The sequence below is a fragment of the Littorina saxatilis genome, linkage group LG9 (assembly GCF_037325665.1).
Source record: "Littorina saxatilis isolate snail1 linkage group LG9, US_GU_Lsax_2.0, whole genome shotgun sequence".
In the NCBI taxonomy this organism is placed as follows: Eukaryota; Metazoa; Mollusca; class Gastropoda; order Littorinimorpha; family Littorinidae; genus Littorina; species Littorina saxatilis.
This window is the reverse complement of record NC_090253.1, coordinates 21965020-21980433: the sequence shown is the minus strand read 5'-3', so window position 1 is coordinate 21980433 and position 15414 is coordinate 21965020. Positions and strand designations below refer to the sequence as shown.

General features: G+C 41.6%; 1 long non-coding RNA gene across 1 annotated transcript; it reads left to right on the top strand.

Annotated features, from left to right (window-relative positions):
- Nucleotides 1–1171: 1171 nt before the first annotated feature.
- On the top strand, nt 1172–4064 carry LOC138975595 (uncharacterized). The gene is made up of 5 exons (XR_011458692.1): nt 1172–1680; nt 1919–2068; nt 2509–2569; nt 3041–3160; nt 3925–4064. It is a non-coding gene; the product is annotated as an uncharacterized lncRNA (long non-coding RNA).
- The last annotated feature ends 11350 nt before the right edge of the window (nt 4065–15414 follow it).

Here is a 15414-nt window from a genome sequence, read left to right as displayed (position 1 = left end):
CTCACCTTCCAAAGGGTGACGGATGTCACAACTTCCTGTGTACACAAACTGATGACGTATTTCACAACAAAATGGCGCTGCCCATGGTCAACCTCTAAACTATCCGTATAGAATGGGGGCGTCCTCGCCCCCATAATAAAGCAAATGCTGTAGCTGACCTTAAAGACCAACCAGAGAGCAAAACTTTTTTCTGTTCAAAACATTTGTGTCACAACCCAGGTTAATATTCCGAAAACGATTTTGCAAAATTTTGTGTTGCTGATTTTTTATTTAATAAAATCCGATTTCGCGCACCTGATCAAACTGCACCGGGCGGCCCTGAGGCCAGTGACGTCACTCGTGGAACATCATGGCGGACGGTTGTAACTCTGCGGTTGTATCTTCTACAAGGGGAAGAGGGGAGGAGTGGATGTCAACATTGAGCTACAGGAGAGTGAAGTGGAGAAAGACTTGGGTGTGCACGTCGACAACAGACTGAGCTTCAAAGAACACGTCAGCATAGTCTCTGGAAAGGCCAACCAGATCGTGGGCGTCATCAGGAGAACTTTTGACTACCTGACGGAGGAAATGTTCATCCAACTATACAAGAGTCTGGTCCGACCCAAGCTGGAATACGGGCACTCAGTGTGGCAGCCACACAACAAGACGCTATGTGCTGAAGTGGAGAACGTGCAACGCAGAGCGACCAAACTCATTCCAGGTCTGAAAGATGAGCCCTACTGTGAGAGGCTGAAAGCTCTGAAACTTCCAAGCCTGGAACACCGTCGCCTGCGGGGCGACATGATAGACACCTTCAAGTATGTGCACGGCATGTACGAAGCGGACAGACCCCACTTTGAGCCCATCAGCAGTAGAGACACTAGAGGCCACTCTCTGAAACTCGGCAAAGACCACTGTAGACTGAACGTACGAAGCAATTACTTCTCCCAGCGAGTAGTGAACACCTGGAACAGTTTGCCTGAAGAGGCAGTAACAGCGCCATCAGTCAACAGCTTTAAGACCAGGATAGACAATTTCTGGCGCCACAGTACTTCTATGTACAACCCTACCTGCCTAGTCTAGATTGTAAAATAGCCCGCCACGCATGCTACAGTCTAGTAATAGGACCTATGTAAAGGCTACACAGCCTACCACATAGTAAAGTTCAAGTTCAAGTTCAAGTTCAAGAAACAGACGTTCCCCCTTTCAAACGGCGAAGGAAAGTCGGTTACTACTGTGCAGTTGCGGAGTGTAACAGCAAGCATGCTGATGGTTTTACATTGCATCAGTTTCCTACTGATGCAGAAACTCGGCGACAGTGGATTAAATTCGTTCAAACTTGCCGAGCAGATTTCAGACCAAGTTTTGGTACGCCGAACCAGAACTCACGGATATGCAGTCTGCACTTCACTACGGATTGCTATCCAAGAAAGATTGCACTGGCTGCAAGTTTTGGACTTAAAGCGAAGATGGTTTTAAACCATAAACCAGTGCCAACAGTGCAAAAACCGCATCGTCTGGCGCCAACAACAGTCACAACGGTGACTTGCTCGAGTACCGTGGGCGTGGCATCTGTCTCCACAGCCAGCAGCACTGTGACACAAGTAACAACGGCAGTTACAGCGCCAATTTGCTCTGCCATTGTGGCTCCAAAGCAGTGTTCGAGTCAGAGGAGCCTTTGCCAAAAGGGAACACCAAAGGGTAAGGTGGAAAATTGTATTGTTATGAAGAATACTAATAGGTTCAGTGACACTGACAATGCCATTATTGAAAAATTCTATAAAAGGGCGCTGCATTTGTCAACTTTCACTGAATAAAACTTAGTACATTTGTAAGCTTTGAGTAGAAAATTCTGTTTTCTTGAGTGTTAAAATTGTTTTAACTTAAAAAAAATACAGAAATAGAGGACTAAAGAATGATTGTAATATTGTGCTTGCAGAATCTGGAAGATGTTTTGGCAGTTGGGCCTTGTGAATGTGATGTAAAACCTAAACCATCTGACCATCATACAGCTGATTTGTCAGGATCTTGTGATGGAGCTAGTGAAACTGACAAACCTTCGCCAGTGTATGCAAGCACTCAGACAGAGGTAGGCATTGCATTTTTTAATTTTTTTTATTGTATAGACAGTACAGATCTGCTTGTTCCCAATCCCACAGTCATTCATTGCAGTACTTAGTCATTCACACTTCTTATCAAGCATATTATAGCTGACACTGTAACTACTAAATGTGAGGCTGATCCACTTTGGCACACATTTGTATCTGATTCAGAGTTTCTAATTTTAGCAGTGTTTATTGATAAGTCATTGGATACATGTGTTGCACTTGCAGACCCTGTAATTGTATTCATGTACATATATATTGTCACTTTGTGTCACATGCTGTTCCGAATTGATGTGAATGAGTAAATATATCTAGATCTGTCAGTGAAATACTCTACTAACTTATCCATTGAGCAACTGTTATTGTATTATCATCATTTTCTGGCAGATTTTTTGCATAAATTGGTGACAATATTTTACTTCAGACACACCGCAGGATAAAAAGAAACAAGAAAATTCAAGTCACCCCAAAGGCTGCACAGAAAAGTAAGTAAATTATTTAAAAAAAGTGGTGGTGGTGGTCCTGTTTATATATATATGGTGTGTGTGTATGGGTGGTGGGTCAATTAATTATTTTCAGACAAGACGTCACAAGAGTAGTCAGGAAAGTTTTAGACTTTAGACTATTTCTGGATATCAAATATCAACTGTCATAATCTGCAGTTTTTTAATGTACAGATGATATGTCTTTAGCAGACTGATAGTTTTTGCTTAATGATAGTAAGCCTTAAAATGAGCACTATACCTGCTAGCACTATGCAAACGTGTACATGTGTGGGGGTTGGTATTGTGCACTCATCCTATCACATTTCAGCTGGAGATACTAAGAGGAATTTCTTTGCAGTATGTTGTGCTCTGTCAATAATTTCCACAATTGTGTCAAAGCAGGTAGGCAATAGAGATATGGAACTTGCAATTACAAAATACTGTACCTTGTCAAATGAAACACTGTTTCAGGACAATCATAGCTGCTCTGCATTTTAACGAAAACAACAACAGACTGCAGGCTTCTGACCAGACCGGAAAGGAACGCTACAGTTTGGTCTACAGGAAATCAAAGAAGGACTATTCCATCCAGTAAGTGAAAGTGGATTGCACCTTTGGTAAATGTTCTTTTACTCTCACAAGCTCAGACTTTTGGTACAGAAGTTATTTTTGTGTTGTTCGGTTTGCAAGTACATACAAAATAATGGCCCATTGGATAAGCATGAAAGATGTAGAAGAATAACTTCCAAACATTTAAGTTAAGGCCAACAAAAAAAAAATTGTCTGTTTCTGGTAACATGGCTAAAAAAAATAGGGTCGGTAGGTCGGGATTTTTTTAATTTTTTTTTTTTTTACCCCAAATGTAGACCAATAAAACTAACTTTAAAAATCGCGCAAAGAGACTGGATTCACTATACATAGAGACAAGACGCTCAACACATTTACAAATCGTCAGCGGACTTTCGTTTTCACACGTTTTTGTTGTTCATTTTCTCACCCTGTTCTTTACCACAACAGCAACAACAAAAAAATTTGAGTTTGGGAAAAAAAAGTTTAGGGTCGGCGCCGAAATTTAGGGTCGGTCAGGTGACCAGAAACAGACAATTTTTTTTTTTGCCTAATGGAGATCAGAGAGTAACAAATAGCAATCGATTCAATGTCACAAATGTATTGCAACATTTTTTTTTCTTTGGCTGCTCAAAGAAAATAAAGAGAAACCATTTTTATACACATTCATACAGGAGCAATCCATACAACAGTGCAGGGGAAGGTAACACTAACAGCCACAGAAGAGTATGCCTGTCTATTTCAAAGTTGGTGGAGGGTCACTTAATAAAGTTCTCATTTGTTTGCAGCTTATGTGGGGAGACTGATGGAACGAGTGGTGGACTTGGCCTCTACACACAGCATCCAAGACATGGAACGGTCCATCAAGCAGTTGCCTCCGCGCCTTTGTGAACAATATGCCAAGCCTAACAAAGAACAGGCAGTCAGAGCACTAAAGTCTCGGTACAGCTACAAGGGGTGCTAATACGACCACATGTAGTCAGGACCTGTAGATGTGAATGTTTAACCTTCACAACTGCTTCAAAATATCTACTGGCACAATAGTAAACTGTCAAAAGAACTAGTTTTCGGGTTCCAAATATCCTGTGTAATTGCCTGTAGCGTTAGGAAAGGTTTCCCGGATCTTCCTGACAGCAGAAGCAGGGAGAGTTACTCGTACATCCTTGCCCAGCCATCCCCATGCAAACTTTGCCAGCATACGGTATGCAGTGCAGCGGTAGCGACTGCACACAGACAAAATTAGGCATGCTATGTAATGTCCATGTACATAGTACTTTCCAAGTAAACTAAAAATGCATGAATATCAGGCAGCAGACATCTTTCCCATGTATACTGTATCACATGGTGTCGATGATAAAATTTACATTGCAGCAAGACATTTGATTTGGGTGTAAATGTTATTTTAAAACCCTTACACTGGTGCAATTCTGCAACACAGGTTACATAGCCACTGGTGAATTAACAGGGAGAAAAATAAAGAAAAACGATCATATAGGTTTTCGCATTCATGGGAGGTAATCGGAACCGACCAAACAGACTGAGCCAGTAACGCGACATATATATGTCGTGACAACCAGGTGACAGTATAGGAAAAGTAGCGTGACATATATGTAAATGAATCTATTACATTGAACCATAATTTGTAATTTTGCTCCTTGATATATTATATATATACCTGTTTTCATCAGCTATATCTCTTCCATACTGTTGCTGGCACCATCTGTAGCAAGTACGAAGTAGTAGATATCCAGACACACTGACTGGAATCCTGGGTGATGAGTTATGCAGTTCACACCTTGTCTCATCAAGGCTTCCATTTGCTCCATTTCTGTGCAACAGCGACATTCTTTGATTGTGTCCATGAGCTCACAGTTGTCACAATGACACCTAGTGCATAAGAAGAGGAGAGGAGAGGAAAATAAAATTGTTTGCACAAATCTACTCACTCTGTCAGTCTGCGTTTTGGTTTTTGATCAATAAAATATTCTTTTAATCAAATCAACTTCACTTGTGTTTGATTCTTTTCCCCATCTGTGTGCAAAAATTTGATTCCAATCATGTTGCTCAATTTAACACTGATGTGTTTGGTCAGTTCTTCAATATTCACATGCAACTTTCCTTAAAAAAAAAATTAAAAAAAATAAAAACACATTCAATCCTGGTGATACAAAGACACACAAACATGACAATCCTATGGAAAAAAAGAAACAAACTCAAGTACTACAATTCCACAAACTAAAAAAAAGATGCTGTTGCTATTCACAGAGGAGATTATATTGAAAGTTCTGCACTGATGAAAAATAAACACATGAAATGAACACTGAGTTGATTGTTGACAGTGATTGTTAACTTTCAATAGTTGGTATTCTATGCCTAGCTTTGTTGTGTTCAGATCTTCAAAATCTCTGATAATGTAAGCAAACAGTGTCACAAAATGGTAAGTAATCGCACAGTGTGAAATTTACCAATGCATCGAGTTCAGACGACTTGGGGCACTTGGCACTTGGTCATGTGCCTGTCTTTCTCCTTCACTGCCATCATCGTCGCTACTCGAAATCTGAGGCTCAAACTGGTATGGTTGAGGGGCTCCACAAGATTGTGATTGTGTTTGGAACACGTTCATCTCTAAATCCGAGTCGAAATCGCTGCTTTCACACGAGAGTTGCAATGCAACGTCTCTCTCTGCATCGCTTGACGCCATGTTTACTCGCTCAGTGTGTTCCACGTTTGACGTCACTAGCCAGGGGAGTTAAGCGATGGCAAAATTTTAAGATTGTTTCCCTTATAGTTAATTACAGGTGAGAATGGGCACTTTCAATAGCCAATTACGCGCGATCGGAGGAGATGGAACTTGATATAATTATATTTTTGCGGTCCTGTTATAAAGCCCTTTCCAGTGGCACAATAAAAAGTTTGCACTCTGGTTGGTCTTTAAAGCCTCAGGTGAATGACCCTCTGCAACAAACAATCGGTCAGCTGACTGTCTATCGCATACGCACGGGGGGCGGGCCGGGTCAAGAAGTCTGGTTACATCATTGTCACGTCAGTCGCTGACCGCTTGACCAACGCTGACCGAGCATGAACTGCGTTATATATATATTTTTGTTGTTGATAACTCAGTGTGCGCCGGCTGGCTTTGTTACAACTTTACTGTATGTTGTAATTGTTTTGTCTGCGGCTTCAGTTCGGTGTGTGTGTGTGGCTGTGTGTGTGTGTGTGTGTGTGTCACGTGTTTGTGTGTGTGTGTGTGTGTGTATGTGTGTGTGTCAATGTGTGGGTCTGTGCGTGTATGTGTGTGTGTGTGATTGTTTTGTTACATTTTTAAACCATAGAAGACAGAGGGGGCTTTTGGAATCTCAAAACGTCATTCAGAGAAAGATAGTGCGGAATGGTTATTCTTAGAAAATGAATAAAGGGCAGCGAAAACGAAATTGACGGAACAGAAAGGGGACGGAAAGACAAATATATTGTAACTCACAATTCTCACCCCTCCATAATAAAATAAAAATAAATAAAATAAAATCACTCACGCACATACACACACACACACACACACACACACACACACACACACACACACACACACACACACACACACACACACACACAGACACACACACACACACACACACACAGACACACACACTCACATTCACACACACACACACACACGCACACATACTCACATTCACACACACACACACACTGACACACACACACACACACACACACACACACACACACACACACACACAGAGAAGCACAGACGGACACATACACCCTCTCTCTCCTTGCCCCATCACAGTACAAATACATGTCAGATCAAGTATCAAAATAATGACATATCTGTTGCACACAGTAAACCTCAAAGCATTTCTTGAGGGGATTTAACATCCACACAATGGACAACATAATTATCCCCTCATACGAATGTTAAGTACGATTTTACTACACAGACACTGTTCGTAAATAACAATATCAGCATCCGCCTTCCAGGAACCGACAAGGAATAAGATGAAAGTGTTTTTAAATTGATTTCGAAAATTTAATTTTGATCATAATTTTTATATTTTTAATTTTCAGAGCTTGTTTTTAATCTAAATATAACATATTTATATGTTTTTGGAATCAGAAAATGATGAAGACTAAGATAAATGTAAATATGGATCGTTTTATAAAAACAATAGTTTTTTTTACAATATTCAGATTTTTAATGACCAAAGTCATTAATTAATTTTTAAGCCACCAAGCTGAAATGCAATACCAAAGTCCGGCCTTCGCCGAAGATTGCTTGGCCAAAATTTCAATCAATTTGATTGAAAAATGAGGGTGTGACAGTGCCGCCTCAACTTTTACAAAAAGCCGGATATGACGTCATCAAAGACATTTATCGAAAAAAGGAAAAAAAATGTTCTGGAATATCTTACCCAGGAACTCTCATGTCAAATTTCATAAAGATCGGTCCAGTAGTTTACTCTCAATCGCTCTACACACACACACGCACACACACACACACACACACACACACACACACACACACACACACACACACACACACACACACACACATACACCAGGACCCTCGTCTCGATTTCTCCTCTATGTTAAAACATTTAGTCAAAACTTGACTAAATGTAAAAAGAAAAGAAAAAAAGTCGCGTAAAGCAAAATTACTACATTTAGTCAAGCTGTGGAACTCACAGAATTACGGGCACAGTGCAGCTCACAGCCTTCGTTTTGCGTTTTTGTTGCAGCTGAGTGCATTTACAGTTCAAAAATCCTCCTATAGTAGTAAAACAAACCCAAAACTACCCAACGACGACATCTGTGAAGCTCGACAGTTTCTTGTTCACGCGAGTGCATAAATTAACCTAGTTATTACGTGGTGTTTGGTCGGAGATCACTTGGAAAGTCTCACCTTGAACTCCTCTTGCTTCGAGGGATTTCCTGATAAGCGACAAGCCAGAAGTTGCAGAGTCCTGTGGAGCGGATGCACATCTTGCGTATGTGGTAGATGGATGGTAAGCTTTCCCTTTGGAAGAAGAACAGGCTCTTGTGTCAGCATTTTCAACATCTGGGGGTACCATACTGCCGTAGGCCACTTTGGAACGATCAAGATTCCTTCCGCTCTGTCGCGCTGCCATTTGTTGAGCACTTTCTGCAGCAAACTGAAAGGCGGAAAGGCATATATTAACCATTTTGACCAATCTTGGGTAAAGGAATCAATGGCTAAGGCTTCTGGGTCTGGTATCCAGGACACGAATGGTTTCATCTGAAAATGTAATCGTGATCACTGATGCAAATAGATCGATGTCTGGCTTCAGCAGACGATCTTTTAATTTGCAGAAAATATCATGATTCAATTTCCACTCAGTACGATCATTGAATTGTCTTGACAAAACATCAGCTTCTGTATTCAGTATTCCTGGGATATGTAAAATTGATATCCAAATACCATTTTCCTTGCACCACATCCAAATTTGTTTTGCAACGTTATTGCAATCTGGAGAACGCGATCCTCCCATATTGGATACATAGGAGACTGCACATGTGTTGTCTGTCAAGACTTTTACATGTTTTCCTGTGATCATTTCTTTGAAACTTTTCAAAGCGTACAAAATTGCCATCATTTCCAGAACATTGATGTGCAAATTCATTTCTGTTTTGGACCATCGCCCTCCAGTCTTAAATTGACCACAAACAGCTCCCCAACCACCTGAGCTTGCAGGATCCGTCTGGATTTCAACTTCAGGATTAGTTTTTTCAATGGGGAAAAAAGATGAATCTAAATTTTCAATCCACCAGTCTAGTTCTTCTGTTGTCTTATCTGTCAAGCTTGTCAGCGATTCAAAATTTCCTGCAGAAAATTTTAACGATGTGGATTTTAGTCTGTCTAAACTCCTATAAAACAGTGGGCCCCACTGAACAGCTGGAAAAGTTGCTACCAACTGGCCTATAACTTGTGCCAGTTCTCTTATGGTCACCCTCTTCTTTCTTTTGAGTTCTGAACATGCGAGCACAACTTTTTGCTTTCTTTCCAGTCATATCTTCAGAGTTTAAAAGAAACCCCAAGTACCTCAGTTTCTTGCAGGGTTTGAGGACTGATTTCTCTGTGTGGATAATAAATCCCAGTGAATCGAGTAATTTCACTGTCTTTGACACATTCTCTGCACACTCTTCAAAAGAATTACCTTGCAGATAACTATCATCAATAAAGGAAGTGGATAAATATCCCTGTGATCTGAGTGTGGCATAGACTGGTTTCATTAACTTTGTGAAATAACGAGGGCAGTTACTTAGTCCATTTGGGAAGCAGGTATACTGATAAAGTTTGTTTCTCCAAATGAATTTGAGGCATTTCCTGCATTCTGCTTTAATTGGTACAGAGTAGTATGCATGTCTGAGATCCACTGAAGCCATGTAGCAGCCTCTTATCATCATTTGAGTTGCTGACGTAAGATTGTCCATCTTAAAGTGCTCATATTGTACTGAATCATTAAACTTTTTTAGATTCAAAATGAGACGGTAGGAGCCATCAGGTTTTGGGACCATGAAAACAGGGGAGATAATTTCATCTTCCTGATGCACCGATTTTTCAATAACTCCCAAGGATAACAGTTTTTCAATTTCCAAATCCATTTTTGTCCATAGATTTCCTTGTACTTGATTTTTCAAGTAAGAAAGATTTTCAGAATGTAAATCAGAAAACTCATCTATTGGAATATCAGCACCGCACACCATATCAAGAATAACTGGGTCTGATGTTATTTCTTCCCATTTTTGAACAAACTTTTTCAGTCTACCTGCTTCAAAAGGGCGGTTAGGTATTGTATCTTTACTTACAGATTTTGGCAGAGAAGGTAGTGGAGCTACTGCTGGCCTTGTTGCCACTCTGTTCGTCCGCTGCCGCGGTAGTTCGTTCTGCCTCTTGGTGTCCAGGTTCTTCCTGCACCTCTTGGCCTCCAATTCCAATCGTTTTTTGCAAAGGGGTTGTTTTGTGGAAAACACTTTTGACCTTTTACTCCACTTGACTGACTGAGACCCAGGCCCATTCTAGCTGTTGTATCAATGTTTGCACATGCAGCTTTCAGGTCATTGCCAAACAACATATCTGTGATTGGAACTTCTGCTGAACCAAGTTTTTTGTACTTTTTGTTCAGTTGAGCATTTGAGATTTTCCCCCTTCTGTCGATTGACAGATCATGGTTTGTTTTCTGTACAAGTGCAATAGAATCTGCTACACCTTTCATGAGTCCCCGAATTTTGGGTGATTCACTTTTCAGTATGGTTTGCCATAATGTTAGTGAGTGCATAGGTCGCTGTGCACAGCGCTTTCTGATACTGCTGTAGTTTCAAATATGCACTTCTTGTTGCACGTCAAGTATTGACCATATCTCCGGATTGACCTTTGGAACAACAACCTTCAAGTTTTTAGGTCTGGCATACTTGTTCATTTTTTCTTTCATTTTTTCTTCTGAAATTTGACCTTTTGCCATGGTCTCATCAACCAGCTTCGCGATACCTTCCGGTATTTCTGGTGCAAGCTTTTCAGCATTGTCGAACTCTTGTTCTATTTCTGCCATTTCTGTGTCAGAATTACTAGTGCCACAAGTTTGACCACAAGTTTCACCTTCCTTCACTCTGATCATCGATTCTATTTGATCATCATAATCTTCGAACGAATCAGATTCGTCTCCAGACTCTTGTGACTCTGCTTTTCGCTTTTGTCTTTGTGTCATCTTCGAATCATGATCACCAGGCGATTCGCCTTCGATCTGGCCTTGTCCCTGACCTAGCAGCGCTAGGATACGGTCGTTTTGTTTTTTCATGTTATTCCAATCGCTGATTGGAATGGTCACTGCCTCTAACCGAGGTTTTTTCTTATCCTTTTTCTTCCCTTCTTTTCTGTTTGACACATGTTTGTCCTTTTGACTTGAACAAGGCAAGTCTAACAATTGATCCACTTCATCCGCGTGGATTTGGACTTCAAGCACTGATTCAGTGCTGTCCAACATTGTTCGAACCAATTCTAAGCATTTGCGACAACAAATAAGGAAAATAGACTTACCGAAGGTCAAAACAAATGGTTAACCGAAGGAATAAATCAGTCAAGTTAGGAAAAAAGGACCCTAAAAGGAAGGATTAACCTGATAAAGTAAGACAAGTTTTGGAGAAGCTGCTATGGCGGCCGGAAGTCGTACGGGAATGGCGTGTTTCCGGCGGTGTGCGCATCTCACAAATCACGTAGTTTCGGTAAACTACGAGAAGTGGAATTAATTTTAAAGCCACCAAGCTGAAATGCAATACCGAAGTCCGGCCTTCATTTCGGAATAGAGAGAGAGAGAGAGAGAGAGAGAGAGAGAGAGAGAGAGAGAGAGAGAGAGAGAGAGAGAGAGAGAGAGACTCAGAGAGAGAGAGAGACTGAAAAACAGTACAAGAAAGAAGAGAAGGCAAGGGAGATAAAAAGAAACCTCTCCTGAGCGTGTCCACAAGACACCATTGTATGCACACTATCGATTGGGTCACTATTTGTGTCTCCCGTTCGCCGATTGGCTGATTGAGCGTGTCAATGACAGACCGCGATTTTACTTCCTGGTGACGAGGCAAGTTTTCAACCCCATGTGAAAAAGATCACACGTTCCTTGCAGGCTTGACCGTATTTTTTTTTATGTGTCAGTTTCTTCTTCTCCTTTCCCGCCGTCCCAGTTTATCGGAAGATGTTGAAAGGTCTTTACAGATGTTGACCTTTTTTTTACTTCCTACTTCAGTGCCACCCTTCTCTTTGGGTTTCCGTTATTCGGTCACGATAGTAGGGGAAGGGCTCCTATTATGGACCGGCTCCTAATATGGACCACCTTCTGTTCTGACAAACTAACGGCGCTAGAGCGCTCAAATCAGTTTTATTCGCTGTATTCACCCTCTCTGGATAACTTGCACATGTCAAAACAGTTGCAGAAACAGAAATCTCAAAACCGTTAGGCTTTTTCTCTTTTTTTCTCTCACTTTTGGCAGCGTTCATTCTAAATTTGCCGCCTAAAACGGACTCGTTTCTGTCCACAGCCAAAGCTTTTATCACACAAAAATTGCAATATATGACAGCTAAAACCGTATTTGTTACATGTTAGCAGTGTTGACCCCGAGTTTCTACTGCAAACAAAAAATAATAGCAAAATCTCAAAGTATGTGCGAGTCCCCTAATATGGACCACCTTCAACAAATCGAAGAAAATAAAAGCTAAAGGCTTTTTTCATTAATTCATTCAAAAGCTTGCTGGAATTATATAACTAGCCCTCGAGATTTAAAAAAAAAATGCAACAAAAAGTCTTCTTTTCGTGGAAGTTGATAATTTCACTTATTTTCACTCTGTTTCTGATAAGCTTCTTTAGTTTTTCTGGTGTGCTTCAAATAATGCTCTCATCAAAACAGATACAAATCTAGAGCATATTTTAATTAGGCTGACTTGTACACTAAGTTGTATCATGTTATTTTGAAATATAGGGGGCTTTTTACAGTGATTCGTGAACGGGCCGCTTCACTGGTCCATATTAGGCGCCCAGGCTCCTAATATGGACCCTTTGAGATTTTTTCTGTATTCAATTTTTTCTGGATGTCTATCAAAGCTATTTCACTCTGATTTGGCCTAACGGTTAACCTAAGAGAGAAGGACTACCAAACACAAAATGAAACTTCTCCGCAAGAAAACAAGCTAGTTATCAGCATGAAACAAAAAGTGGTCCATATTAGGAGCCCTTCCCCTAGTTTCATCAGTTTGTGATGTCGTCATTTCTGCTGACGACGACGAATACCGTCGACCGTAATTGGCGTTATCGCAAAGGGCGACCCTGCGAAGGGTGGTGCTTCTGAACCCCCAAACACAATGACTTGGTGGTAAGACGCCGGCATCCAAAGCTGAAGGTCGTGGGTTCGAATCCCGGCCGCGCCTGGTGGGTTAAGGGTGGAGATTTTTCCGATCTTCCAGGTCAACTTATGTGCAGACCTGCTTGTGCCTTATCCCCCTTCGTGTGTACACGCAAACACAAGACCAAGTGCGCACGGAAAAGATCATGTAATCCATGTCAGAGTTCGGTGGGTTATAGAAACACGAAAATACCCAGCATGCTTCCTCCGAAAGCGGCGTATGGCTGCCTAAATTGCGGGGTAAAAACGGTCATACACGTAAAAATCAACTCGTGCAAAAAAACGAATGTACGTGGGAGTTTCAGCCCACGAACGCAGAAGAAGAAGAAGAACCCCTATACCAAAAAAACAAGTTATTATGTGAAGCCGGCTGCTTTAAAGGGGATGGTGAAAATTGCACCTTTGCAGCCTAATTAGCTATACATCAGCTTAATTGCCTAAACTTGAATGGCGTTGAGTGTAGTATAATCAAACGTAAGAGCTCTTTTTTGCCAATCTAGCGGTCATGTAAACAGGATGAATTATTCTTATGTTTGTATGTACCAGATTGCAAGTAGTTATTTTAGACACATAAACCAGGGCCAAGCTCTGCAAGACAAAGAAAGCTTTAGTCTCGTTTAGTTTTGTAATTACATGAAAGCAGGCCATCCATGAAGACTTCTTTTGTTCAGCGACACCAAGCCATCCATTCGCACATCCAATCCGCAAAACACACACACACATACACCCACACACACACACCAGACACACACACACACGCACACACACACACACACACGCACACACACACGCACACGCACACACATACACACACACGTACACACTGTCACACACATATCCCCGCACGCATCCACACAAACACACACACGCAGTGACACATCTGCACTCAAACAAATTTCGCGATTGTAGCTTGTTCCACAAAAGGAAAAACAAACTTTTAACGCTATAACGTAGCTAATGGTGCGCATCAAAATGTATTTATCGCCATAGAACAAATGACAATAGACCTTTTTCACTTAAATTTTGGCGCATGCGCTGTGAAGTTTATTGTCAGATCTACCGGAACTAGGGGGCAAAAGGAAAAATCGACAACGAGGCTTGGTGCAAAGTCAAGTGCGGAGACGACGAGGCAAACTGTTGTGTTTGCAACTGCAAGTGCAACAGTGGAATGAAGAAAGAGAAATACGGTGGACAAAATTTGTCATTGTATGGCTTTCCGATGGGTGCAAGTGCGAAGGCGTAACAGCGAAGGACGCGATGGGTGCAAGCAATCCGACGACAGGGGTTTGTCGTGCCATTGAAAAGTCTGCTCGAGTCACTTCGTGTCTGGCAATGGCACGGCTATCAGCGATGCCAACTACGTTGACTTCGTACCCACCCTTAATCTTGGATTTCCCCCTCCCCACTCTCTACCTCTCTCTCTCTCTCGTATGATACCGTATATACATACACGGATGTTTTTCTGTGTGTGAGTTTGTGTGTACGATACCGTGTGTACGTATGCGTTTGTGCGTGTGTGTGCGTGTGTGTGTGTGCGGTGTGTGTGTGTGTGTGTGTGTGTGTGTGTGTGTGTGTGTGTAATGAAGAGAGAGAGAAAGAGAGAGAGAGAGAGAGAGAGAGAGAGAGAGCGAGCGAGCGGTAATTGAATTTGGCTTTTACCGAATGAAAACTATTGTCAAAAACACACACACACAGGCACACAGGCACACACACACACACACACACACTGAAACAGACAGACACACGCACACACACGCACACACATACATACACAGACATACATATACACACACAAACCACGAGTGAGAGCGAGAGACTGAAAAAATGAGAAAGAGAGAGTCGTCAGTAAGTAGTGGTATTGACACGTAGCGATAATGACACGTCGCGCTAAAAGATGTAGTGCTGTCGACACGTAGTGATAATGAACGAATGATAGCGACTCATCGACAAATTATTTGCAGCACTAATCAACGTAGCGATAGCGGCACGTAGCACAAATGACACGTAGGACAAATGACACTCAGCACAAATGACACGTAGCGCTAGCGATACGCACCCTCGCTTATGCAGGGGAAGTTCGCCAAGTCTTTCGTCCATATACCACCAATAGCCGTTTCAAACCATACCTTCGTGCATGTCCTTGACTTTTTGTTCATGATTTTGAACAAGATAATCCGTTTTCTTGCAGAATTTCTCAAAGTAATCCTCTGGCAAAGTAATCTTCGAGCATCGAAAGTGAAAGAGGTATTTCAGGCCAGGCACCTATTGCCCCCTAGTTCCGGTTATCAGAGAGAGGCTGCCGTGCCCTAAAATCTGATTGGTCGAAACGCTGGGGGCAAAGGTTATACGAAAAAGGTCGA